The 12,875-nt window shown below is 35.3% G+C and overlaps 1 pseudogene; it reads left to right on the plus strand.

Annotated features, from left to right (window-relative positions):
* Positions 1-3,782: 3,782 nt before the first annotated feature.
* On the plus strand, positions 3,783-7,283 carry LOC102480567 (60S ribosomal protein L22 pseudogene; annotated as a pseudogene).
* Positions 7,284-12,875: the final 5,592 nt, after the last annotated feature.

Here is a 12,875-nt window from a genome sequence, read left to right on the forward strand (position 1 = left end):
TCCTGCCAAATTTCCTATGATCTTCCTATCTCATGCTCTCTTTCCTCTTTGTCTCCAGTGCCCATTACAATTTTTTATACTTTATGTTTTCCAGTCTTTTAGTTTCTACCATAGAGTGCAGACAGTTGGTATATGTTAAGTGGAGACATGCAATGTCTCCCTTTCATAGCCTGACTTGCTTCACTCAGCAACAAATCTTCCATATTCATCCACTTTCTATCAAATTCCCAGGCCCTGTTGTTTTTTATGGCTGAATAGTATTCCATGGGTCTCTAATATTAAAATTCTTAAAACCAAAAATATGTTTCTTTTTTCTTTTTTAAAGTTTTCTTTTCCAATATCTTAAAGAGTTAGCATTATTTTTGCAGTTCACTGTGATATGTATTTAATCTCTGCATTATTTCCAATGCTTGAGGTATATTATTAAGACTTTTAGAGCTCTTTTTTTTTTCCTCTCTTTTTTAAAAAAAAAAATTTTTAGAGCTTTTTGCTATAGAGTGCGTGCTCGCCAGATAGAGAGAGACAGAGAGATAGAAAGTGAGAAATCACCCCATCAGGGGGATGGCCACACTGCAATCCCTTCTCCTCCATTCTCCTCGCGGGATCTTGGGCACACACGCACATGCGCCTGGCGTGAGTTTAAGCCACCAGGTCTGGGACGCGAACTGTGGTCGACTACATGGGAGTCCAGTGACATAGCCTTTATGCTAACTGCTGGTCCCAAGAGAGTTCTAGTTGGTTTTATGCATGCTCTCCTAAAGCACACTATCACAACATTGACTTTGTATGTAAGTCTTGTGTGTGTGCGGAAAGATTTAAACTTCCATAATAGATAAGTAGATACTCTTCTTTGTGAAAATAAATTCTTGAAATCATGGCTCTTTGGGAGACTGAATATGTGACATTGACTCATTTTTAACTTCAGTAGTATATCACTGTGTCTCAGACAACTGCAGTAATAAAACTGGTTGCACACAATCATCTCTCCCTGCCTCACCCCAGAGGTAAGTGTATAAATGCAGTAACAGGCATTTATGCATTTCTCTCTTTGATTTATTTGTTTTTAAATATTTTTGATCTGGACATAATTATTATACCAGGCAACCACCATTAATATACTTAAATGTTTGTGTCTGAAAAAAATATGTATATTATTACTGCCTATTTTCTTGCATAAAGTGGAGGGATCTGTTATGCTTTTATATTTCTCAAATATATCTTTTTTGAGAAATGTAAATGAATGTCTTTTAAAGAATTAATTTTTTTCTCTGAATTATATTTGTTGAATTTTTATTTTTAAGGATTTTAGACTAAAGAGATTTTGATCTTTCAAGAGTTCTACTTCAGGATGATGGTGTTTTGGATTGTGTCTTTCAAATGATGGCCTGAACCCTTTCCTTTTATACCTAATTTCTTGAGAGCTTTATGTTGTTGTTGTTACATATTTTTAAATTATTTCATTATACATTCAATCATGATCTATCATTCCAGATTGCAAAATAACTTTTTCCAGTATTACTATTCTGTATATTAGTCCTTTTAAAGATATTATCATACATGTTATTATCTACAGATAATTTTCCATTTTTGGGAACTATTGCTTGTGCTTTGTGAATCTTCTTTAGAAGTCTTTGCCTACTCTAAGGTCTCCAAGAGTTTTCCCTATGTTTCACACCAGTAGTTTTAGTTTGAGGTTTGATGTTTAGAATTACAATCCATTTTGACTTGATTTTTGTTACTGGTGAGATATAAGGGTCCAGTTTCATTCTTCTGCAGGCTGATATTCAGTTCTCCAAGCAACATTTGCTGAGGATACTTTCACTCTAGATTATCTAGTGCCCATTGTCGAGGATTAGTTGGCTGTATGTTTTGGGTTCTATTTGGGGGTCTCGATTCTGTTCAGTTGGACTACCTGTCTGTTTTTATGCCAATATCATTGATTTTTAAAATTACAACATGGTAATAGGCTGCTTTAATTATCATAGTTTTGTAATGTGTTTTGATGTCATGAAGTGAGATACTTCCTGCTTTATTCCCATTGCATAGTATTACTTTGGTGATACAGGGCCTTTTATAATTCCAAACATATTTCGTGATTGTTTTTTCTTTCCATTTCTGTGAGGAATATCTCTTGTAGTTTGATTAGGGTTGTATAGAACTTGTAAATTAATTTGGGTAGGATTGACATCTTGATTATATTAATTCTTCCAATCCAGAAACATGGAGTGTTTTCCCACTTTTTGATATTGTTTATCATTTCTTTGACAATTGTTACAGAGTTTTCGTTGTAGAGATCTCTTATTTCTTTGGTAATTTTATTCTTACTTATCTTATTTGTTTTGTGGCTATTGTAAATGGGATTGTTTTCTTCAATTCTGTATCAATTTGTCTATTGTTGGTGTATAAAAATGCTATAAATTTAGGTATATTGATTTTTGTATCCTGCCACTTTACCATATCCATTTGTCACTTCCAGGAGATTTATTGTGGATTCTTTTGTATCTTCTATGTATAGAATCATGTCCTATTTGGATGTCTTTTATTTGACTCTTCTCTCATTGCATTGGCTAGAACTTCCAATACTATGTTAAAAGGGAGTGGAGAAAGTGTATAGCTTTGACTTGTTCCAGGTTTTAGTAGAAAACCTTCCAGCTTCTTCCTATTAAGTGTGGTATTAACTATGGATTTGCCATAGATGGCTTTTGTGTGTGTGTTGAGGAATGTCTCTTCTATGCCAATTTTGCTGAGATCCTTAATCATGAAAGGGCATTGTACTTTATGAATGCTTTTTCTGCATTTATTGATATAATCACATGATTTTCATCTTCCTTTCTGTCAATGTGATGCATTGCATTTATGATATATTACATTTATTGTTTTGCATATGTTGAACCATCTTTGCATCCCTAAAATAATGCCTACCTGGTCATGGTGTATAATCTTTTTAATATTTTGTTGGATACAAATTGATAGTATGGGACTTAAGTTTTCTTTTCTTCATGTCCTTATCTGGTTTTGGAATTAAGTTGATGGAGGTTTTCTAGAATGAATTCAGGAGGGTTCTTTCCTTTTATATATTTAGGTAGAGTTTAAAGAGAATTGGGGTTTATTCTTATTTAATGTATTGTAGAATTCAGAAATAAAGCCACCAAATCTGAGCTATTTTTGTTGGGAGACTATTACTAATTCAGTCTCATTGCTTTTTATGAGTCTATTCAGACTTTCTATTTCTTCCTGGTTCAATTTTGATAAATTATGCATGTCCAGAAATTTATCCATTTTTATCTAGATTTTCACGTGTGTTGACACATGACATATGACTCATGGTATTCTCTGATATTTTGTATTTTTCTTATTATCCATTGTAATAATGCCCGTTTCCTTGATGATTTGATTTATCTAGTTCCTTTCTCTGTTCTTGATTAATTTAGCTAATAGTGTGCCAATTTTGTTTATCTTCTCAAAGGACCAACTGTGATTTCATTATTTTCTGTATAGTTCTTTTATTTTCTACTTCATTTATTTCTGCTCAAATCTTCATTATTTTCTCCAGGATTATTATTATTTGTTGTTGTTGTTTTTCCAGTTCCCTGAGTTGGGTCATTAAGTTGTGTTTTTTTGCAACCTAATGGCACTAATGAAACTTCTCTCTTATGACTGTTTTTGCTTTGTCCAAAGATTATAAACACTTGTTTGATAGCATTGATTTCTATAAATGTTTAACGTTGTTCTTAATTTCTTCTGTAGTTGAAAAGGGATTCAGGGGTAGGTTGTTTAGTTTCCATGTATTTGTGTAGTTTTGAGGGCTCTTTCTGTAGTTGACTTCAAGTTTGATTTCATTGAGGTTGGTAAATATCAGGGATATAATTTCTATACATTTCAATTTGTAAAGGCTTGTTGTTTTGCCCTATCATGTGGTCAGTCTTTGAAAATATTCCATATGGGAGTGAGAAATATGTATATTTTGTGGTAGTTGTGTGAGACATACTGTAGATGTTAGTCAAACCCTTTTCATGTTTGATATCTTAGAGATCTTGTATCTCCTTGCTTATTTATTTATTTATTTTTATCTAGATGATCTGTCCAGAGAAGAGTGTGGGGTGTTGAGATCCCCTCTGATTATTGTGCTGCCATCTGATCTCTTTCTTGAGTTCTAACATTCTCTCTTTGCAGTATTTAGGTGCTCCAGTGTTGGGTGCAAAAATATATACAAGTGTTATATCTTCCTGGTGAACAAGTCATTTTAGTAGTATGTGATGTTCTTCTTTGTTTCTTCTTATATCTCTCACTTTAAAATCTATTTTGTCTTATATCAGGATTTCAGCTCGTCTTTTTTTGTTTGTTTGTTTTATTTCTTTTGCATAGAATATCTTTTCTCAGCCCTTTGCTTTCAGTCTACATATGTTCTTATTAGTGAGGTGCGTTTCTTGTAAGCAGCATATAGATGGCTTCTGTTTTGGTATCCATTCCTCCAGTCTGTGTCTTTTAATGGGAGAATTTAATCCATTAACATTCAGCTGTGTTATTGATAATTTAGGACTTATTCCTGTCATTTTGTGAATCATTTTCTCAGCTGTTTTTTGTTCTCTTAACTTCTGTTTGTCTCTCTTTAGATATTCAGATAAAACACTCCCTCAGTACTTATAAAAGAACTGTTTTAGTATTGATAAGTTCTCTCAGCTTTTGTTTATCTGAAAATACTTTTATTTGTTCTTTCCATTTGAAGAATAATCTTGCTGAATATAGTATTCTTGTTTGAAATTTGTATTCTTTATTTTCCATTCTAGAGAATAGTGTGCAATTGAGAAGACTGTATATTCTCCTACTACTGGCTTGAATGTTCTATTTGTCTGGTAGTCCATTTTGTCTAAAGTACAACTCTTTTCCAATTTTGCCTTTTTGATTTTCTGTCCAATTTTTCCATTGTTAAAAGTGAGATATTGAGATCCCTACTTGTTATTATATATCTGTCTATCTCTCTTCAGATCTACTAATATTTGCTTAGGTGCTCCAGTATTGGATACTTAGATATATACAATTATTATAGCTTCTTGACGAATTGTTCTCTTTACTATTATGTAATGACCTGTTTTATCTTATTTTATATTTTTTAATCTAAAGTCTATTTTATCTGATATAAATTTAGCTACTCCTGCTCTCTTTTGATTTCCATTTGCATAGAATATATTTTTCTATGCACTCATTTTCATTTAAAAGTGCTGTTAAAGGTGAAGTGAAATTCATGCAGGTAATAAATAATTGGGTCTTTTTATTTTGTCCATTTGATCATACCATGTTTAGATTGAAGAGGTTAACCAATTTACATTGAAAATAATTTTGATATGTAAGAAGTTACTATTGTTATTTTGTCAATATTTCTAGGATTGTAGATTGTTTTGTTCATTTCTTTTTTTGCCTCTTTTTATAATAATTAGATAATTTTCTCTAGTGGGTATTATTTGATTCCATACTTTGTTTTTTTCCTTAGAGGGAGATTTTCTGCACATGTACTCCCTGGAGAGACAGAGGGAGAGACAGAAAATGAGAAATTACCAACTAAGGTGATGACCACACTGCAATTCTTTCTTCTCCATTCTCCTCTCAGGATTTTGGACACACACACACACACACATGCGCTCGGTAGCTGCCGGGTCCTGGACTCAAACCACATTCAACTACATCAAAGTCCAGCAATGTAACCATTGTGCTATCTGCTGGTCCCAAATTTCATATATTTTACCTTTTTATGTTATAGTTATATAGTTATATAGTTATAGTTGTATAGCTATGTAAAGCTAATAACAATTTAATTTTGCTTATATCAAAAATCTCGGGGACCAGCAGTTAGCGTAATGGCTATGTCGCTGGACTCTCACGGTTCGAGTCCCGGACCCGGTGGCTTAAACTCACACAGGGCGTGTGTGCGTGCATGCCAAAGATCCTGAGAGGAGAATGGAGGAGAAGGGTTTGCAGCGTGACCATCCCCGCTGGGGAGTGATTTCTAGCTTTCTATCTCTCTGTCTCTCTGACGAGCGCACGCGCCCTATAGCAAAAACCTCTCCAAAAAAAAAAAAATCTCTGCACTTTTATTCCACATGTCTATATTTTGTTTTTATTTTTTAGATTGAAGAGATTTATTAATTTATATTTAAAACAATTTTGAGAGATAAGAAATTAGTATTGTCATTTTGTCAATTTGGTTATTTTGTATATTTATTTAGTTCATTTCTTTCTCTTTTTCTGTCTGTTGTAATTAGATAAATTTCTCTAGTAGTATAATTTGATTCCATACGTTTTATCTTGTCATGTTATCTACCAGATAATCTTTTTAACTTATCAGTGTCATTTTCTTTCAGCTTGAAGACCTCCCTTAAATATTACTTGCATTTCAAAATTTAGCCTTTGTATTTTATCTAGTTTTCCTTGTATTTAGCCTTTTGAGGATTATTTTGTTTAAAAAAATTATCTGTTTTTTTCTGCTCAATTATACCCAAAGATTGAACTCTGAGAAATACTTTAAATGTATTAAGAATTGTGCTTTGGTGGTAATTTTCTTCAAGCGATTTAAAAATATGCCTCCATTGTCATACTTAAAGTATGATACCATGTTTCAGTGCTTCTGTAGCATATGTAAAGTCGTTTTGTCTTTTTGTTTGTTTGTTTTTTAAGATAAGAAATAGCTCTTCTTTGATTGGATTAACCTTTTTTTTAATAAAAAAATTAAATAATGTGCACATGTGTGATATTTTTGTACTATGTATCTGCTTATGCTTTGTTTTACTTCTTGAATCTAGGAGTCGAGAAATAAACATCTCGCTCCCTTTCTGCCTCCACCGCCATGGCGCCCGTGAAAAAGCTTGTGGCGAAGGGGGACAAAAAAAAGGAAGCAGTTTCTGAAGTTTCCCCTTGACTGCACCCACCCTGTAGAAGATAGAATCATGGATGCTGCCAATTTTGAGCAGTTTCTCTCAGAGAGAATCAAAGTGAATGGAAAAGCTGGGAATCTTGGTGGAGGTGTTGTAACCATTGAAAGGAGCAAGAGCAGGGTCACCGTAACTTCTGAGGTGCCTTTTTCCAAAAGATATTTGAAATATCTCACCAAAAAATATTTGAAGAAGAATAATCTACCTGATTGGTTGCGCGTAGTTGCTAACAGCAAAGAGAATTACGAATTATGCTACTTCCATATTAACCAGGATGAAGAAGAGGAGGAAGGTGAGGATTAAAATTCATTTATCTGGAATATTTTGTATGAGTTCTTGAATAAAACTTGGGAACTAAAATGATGGTTTATCCTTGTATCTCTGCAGTGTGATTGAACAGAGAATTGGAAATCACATGGGTGCCACTCATTTCTTTGTAATTAGACTTTCTTTCTGCTTGAAAATTTCAGTTCTCATGGTAGTAAAACCAAGATAGGAGAGGCTACTTTAAGGGAACTGACAGTGATTTGACATTGAGCAGATAGACAAGGGTTTGGAGATGAGAGCTTCAGTTAGTCACTACTTTTTAAATAAAATGTTACAGTCCCTTGTTTTTAGTGTTTTTGTCAAAGATTCAGGAATATAAACATGGGGCTCCCTTCATTGAAAGCAAAACAGGTGACTTTTTGAGATTTTCTCTGGGAAAATGACAGTGTCAATAAAATGCAGGTATCTGGGGCTTTAAACATGGGACTTCTTTCATGGAAAGCAAAACAGGTGACTTTTTGAGATTTTCTCTGGGAATATGCCAGTGTCAATGATATGCAGGTATCTGGGGTATTTGTCTTTTTTTATTGCAAATTACTCCTAATTCATGCAATTATGTATGCTAATCCTTTTTCTTCCTGTAGAAATAAAATTTAACATTGGTACATATTCTATTACCCTTTATAAAAGGGTTTGGAGAACTGTTGTAAAAGTTCCAGGTTTTAAGTAAATGTATACGAAAATAAGTTTGTAAATAATCACTGTTTCTACAAGTCTTTGCAACAAACTGACTGGCATCCAGCAGAGGGAGCTGGAGGCAGGAGTAGTAGAGCTTCCAGATGAGGCTACTGCATTTCCCAATGATGGGAACCCTTGCTGCTGAGCCCCTGGAGGCATTTTTGGGAACCCCTGCTGCTGAGCCCATGGAGGGGTTTATAGAGGTGGGGCACTGGGATACAGGATTGGGAAACAGTTCAGGCAGAGGGGGAGGCTGTGGGAGCTGCCTGCAACTCTGCTTTCTATGCCACTTAGGCCATGCCTGGATTTAGTGTCAAAAGTCATTCTACAAAGTGGTGTGCCTGTAAGATAGTGGGGACAGAAAACGAAGTTTCCTCTTTGGATCCTATGCCACTCATCAGGGGCAGAGGCAAGAGAACTGTAAGAGGTGGTTATTGTGGCTGGAAGATGTAACTTGCCCAGAGAGGGACTTTAGAAGAGACCCTGAAGCCTGATGGTACCCTTCTGAAATGCAAACCATTCTGCACAAATGTCTGCCTTGTTTTATAATTGCAGTGTGTAAAATTCCTGTTTTTAAAGAGTTTGCCTACAGCTGATTTGCACACCTGAAATTCTTGTGTTCTGCAAGTTGTGGAGCTGGAATTGAAATGTTTTAGTCTTAACCATGGCTTCAATTTAACATTTGGTGCTTCTTGGATTGAGTTTAACATGTTGAGGCTTTCCAATTTCATTTGTGGTAAAGGCTCTAGCATTTTCTATTTCTATGCAAATTTCTCAAAGCAGAATTGTTTGTATGGTCCTCTTCTGCCCTCACAGAAGGCAGAATTTCTTTCAAGTGTAACTGAGGCATCAGTTGTTCTTTGGCTGTGGCCCTTAAACCATGATTATTAATTTTCTAAGTTTATGACCTGGGTTTGCAAATTTTACTTGTTTGTCACATTGATGTTCCCATGTAGTAATTTTTAGTTTGGTTGTAAAAAAGTTAACCCTGGGCTGAAATTAGTATATAAGCTTTTTTTTTTTTTTAACTAGTCGCAGATTTTAAAATTTGTAATAAAATGGAAATTTATTGGTTTTTCTATGCCTTTTTGAACTCTTGTAATTGAGTTTTGATCACAGTGTATATTGAAGTGGCTAACACATGGCTACTAAAAAAAAAGAAATAAGCATCTCAAAGACATGGCAGAGAGTGAGGGATAGGGAATCAAAGATGGACAAAAAAAAGTAAATAATAAAAAATACACTTTTGTGGTACCAAAGGCATATAATTTAGAACTATTCAAACTATTATATAAGGGTACTTCAAAAAGTTTATAGTATACTGTGACATTTTACTCTTTTTTTTTGTCCATGGTGAACTGTGAATTATAATTTGTGTTTCCTTAGCTCTTAATGTTTTAGAAAACACTACTCAGCTTCTCAGCATTATTTCTTGTAACGATCATGAACCACAATACAAAAACCTTTTTCAAATAGCATGTCTGTTTTTTATTTCTTTTTGTTTATTCTCTGTATATTGACCTCAAAGCCATTATACAAGGCATTGTCAAGGAAGGTTTTCACTAGTTTGTCTAGTTCTTATAGTAGGAAGAGTTTTCAACCCAGGTAGTCTGCCAGAAGTAAAAGCAGAAACCACAATTTATTCTACTGTAGCTGTTTCAGGCCATCTCAGTGCAGTGGGTCAGCACTGTGTGAAGGGAGCTAGATCCCACAGGAAGCAACCATGGTTTGAACTTTTGCCCTGGTGCCTTAATATATACCCTTTGGGGGACAGCTGGTGATCTGATGATTAAGGACCACCTTTGGGGGCAGCTGGTGATCTGATGATTAAGGTGGTGGACTTCTATATGGTTGACCATGGTTCAAGTCCCAGACATGTGACTTTAAATTCACACAGTGCATAAGTGCATACATAGCCAAAATTCCGGGATGAGAATGGGGGAGAAGAGTTTGTGGCATGGCTATCCACCTGTGCGGTCATGTCTCACTTTCCTTTTTACTGTCGTTCTGTCTCACCCTGGTAAGTGTATGTGCCCTATGGCAGAAACCTAAAACAAACAAACAAATAACATACATAAATAAATACTTATGTATGTGTGTGAATGTCCAGGATCCTGATGAGATAGAGTAAGGAGAAATGGGGATTATGGCATGACTGGGCCCCACTGAGGAGCTTTCTAGCTCTCACAGGTTCTCTGTGGCATAAAATAATAAATTTTAAGAAAACATATAGTTAAGTTTAAATTTCTATCCCTTTAATGCACCTAATATTCTCATTCAAAATATTCAATAACTTCACATTGCTATATCAAAAATACATATTTCTGATCTTCTTTTAACTTTCTTCAGAAATAAAAGATATATTTAAAAATTCTTATTCTGCTAAATATTTTTTGCCGTGAATTATATACTACTAACCTGTTCTGATTGTCATCCCATCATTTTTATTATCTTCCCCCCAGTCCATTGACACTGGTTTAACAAAAAACATTTTATACAAAAAGGTTCACATTAATCTTTAAGTCTGTATGCAAAAGTGTGGAGAGTATTGCCTTTTCTCTTTTATAAAGAGAAATGGGAACTATCATACCTCTAAAAATGTAAACTTGAATTTTTCCTTTGAATTTTATAGACTCTATGACAATATTAATTAGAATACAGAGATGTAGGGACAGCAGGTGGCATAACAGTTACTTCACTGGACTCCAACACGGTCAACTTCAGTTTGAATCCCAGACCCGGCAGGTTCAAACTCATGCCAGGCATGTGTGTGTGCATGCCTAAAATCCTGAGGGGAGCCTGGGAGAAAGGGACTGTGGCTTTCTAAACACTACAAGCCTTTCTCCCAGGGGAGCCTGGGAGAAAGGGACCTCTCTTGGGGGAGATTTCTTGCTTTCTGTCTCTCCCACAAGTGAACATGCCCTATGGCAAAAATCTTTCTCTAAAACAAAACAAAACAAAACAAGAATACAGAGATGTAAAACTATGACATACAAATTCTCATAGAAGTGGAGAGCAGAATAATTTTTATCAGAGGGTGGATAGGGTAGAGGAGAGCAGGGAATCAGAAGAGTGGTCAAAGGGTACAAAGTTAAAGTTACAGTTAGACAAGAGTAAAAATTCTAGCATTTCATTATGAATAAGATGACTATAATTAACAGTAATATACTATGTATTTCAAAATGACAAGAAGAGAGGATTTTTGAATGTTTTAACCACAAAGAAATAATAAATGAATGAGGTGATTAATATACTAATTTCCTAATTTGATCATTATACACGTGTACACGTATCTAAACATCACACTATAAATAAATGCTTTCAATTGTTACACATCAACTAAAATGAAATAAAAAATAAGTGCTTAATAAAATACAAAATTATCTACAGGTTGTAGGATATATTACTCACCTTTATCTCGTAATAGCATCTGTATAAAACAGAAAGAAAAGTAAATTAAGTCGTTTAGTAAGTAATCAAAATCATTGTAAATCAGTTTTCCAGAAAGCACAGCACTCTATTCTTCAAAACTTTATTTCTACATATTTATTTTTTGACAATTAATTGCAGGTGTTGTTCTTAAATGCTAGGTCTGTGGCATTTATCCTATAGTTGCTGTATCCAAATCTTCAGCTTAGAACCAGTAATTTGTCTTTTTAAACAAGAGATTCACATGAACTTTATGCACATTAATAATTTAAAACAATAAGTGAAAAGGGGCAAGGGGGATGCAGAAGCCATCTGGCCTGAGCTGATCACCACCCCCTCCCTGACCATCCAGAAATGAGGAGAAGGGGCTCCCCCAGGATTCACTGACCACCACCTCAGTCCTGAATTCCCTGAGAGAGAAGATAGAACATACTTCCCAGCATTTTACCAGAGCTGATCACCACCTACTCCCTAACAATCTTATAGTGAGGGTTGCGGGGTTACCCCAACCTCCATGCCACGCACTGCACTGCATGCAACTTGGGCTGCCACTTCTACCTGCCCAACTCAGCCCTCAGACACACTGGGACTAGAGAGGTTTGGGTAAACAGGAACCAACCACCTGAAGAAGGTGAGGTTCAGAAGGAATTTTCTCCCCACGCTCCCCCTACTACCAAAAGGAAAGAAACTCCCTTCTGAACCCAAAGCTACCGCTGTGGATACCACACTCCTACTCAAAGTAGAATAGAGAAAAAGGCACATTACTAACTCATCCCATAGGGAATTACATGAGCTCACAGCTGCAGAAGCCTACTCTAATGAAGCTGGAAGGAGTGAATACATTATCAGATGGCAAAAATCACAGCAGAGTTCCAAGAAATATGAGAAAAACAAGAAATACCTCCCTCCACAAAAGAACCTAATAACTCCTTAGCAGCAATAGATAACACACAAGTCATCACAGAAATGTCTGGCAAAATCCAAAATATTCATTGTAGCAAAACTCAACAATATGCAAGAGAAAATGGAAAATCAATTCCAGGAGATGGGAAAAATCATCCCATGACTTGAAGGAGAAAACTTTAGAAAGAGATAGACATCTTATGAAAAGAATCAAGCAGAATTTCTGCAGATGAAGAATATAACCAGAAATTAAAACCTCACTGTATTAACAGCAGATTAGGCAATACAAAAGAAAGAATCTCCAACGTGAAAGCAAAACTTCTGATTTAGTAAGATACCAAAGAGAATTAAAAAAAAAAAAATGAGGGCTACAGGGGCCAGCAGGTTGCATGGTTGTTAATGCACTGGATGCCCACATGGCCAACCACAATTTGAGTCCCATAGCCAGTGGTTTAAAATCTAGCCTGGCAGGGATTCAGCAGGTAGTGTAGAAGTTAAGTTGCTGGACACCCACATGTCCAGCCATAGTTAGAGTCCTGGACCCAGCTGTTTAAAACTCATGCTGGGCTTGTGTATGAGCATTTCCAAAATCTGGAGAGGAGAATGGAGGAGAAA

This window comes from Tupaia chinensis, unplaced genomic scaffold (assembly GCF_000334495.1).
Source record: "Tupaia chinensis unplaced genomic scaffold, TupChi_1.0 Scaffold145258_1, whole genome shotgun sequence".
Lineage (NCBI taxonomy): Eukaryota > Metazoa > Chordata > Mammalia > Scandentia > Tupaiidae > Tupaia > Tupaia belangeri.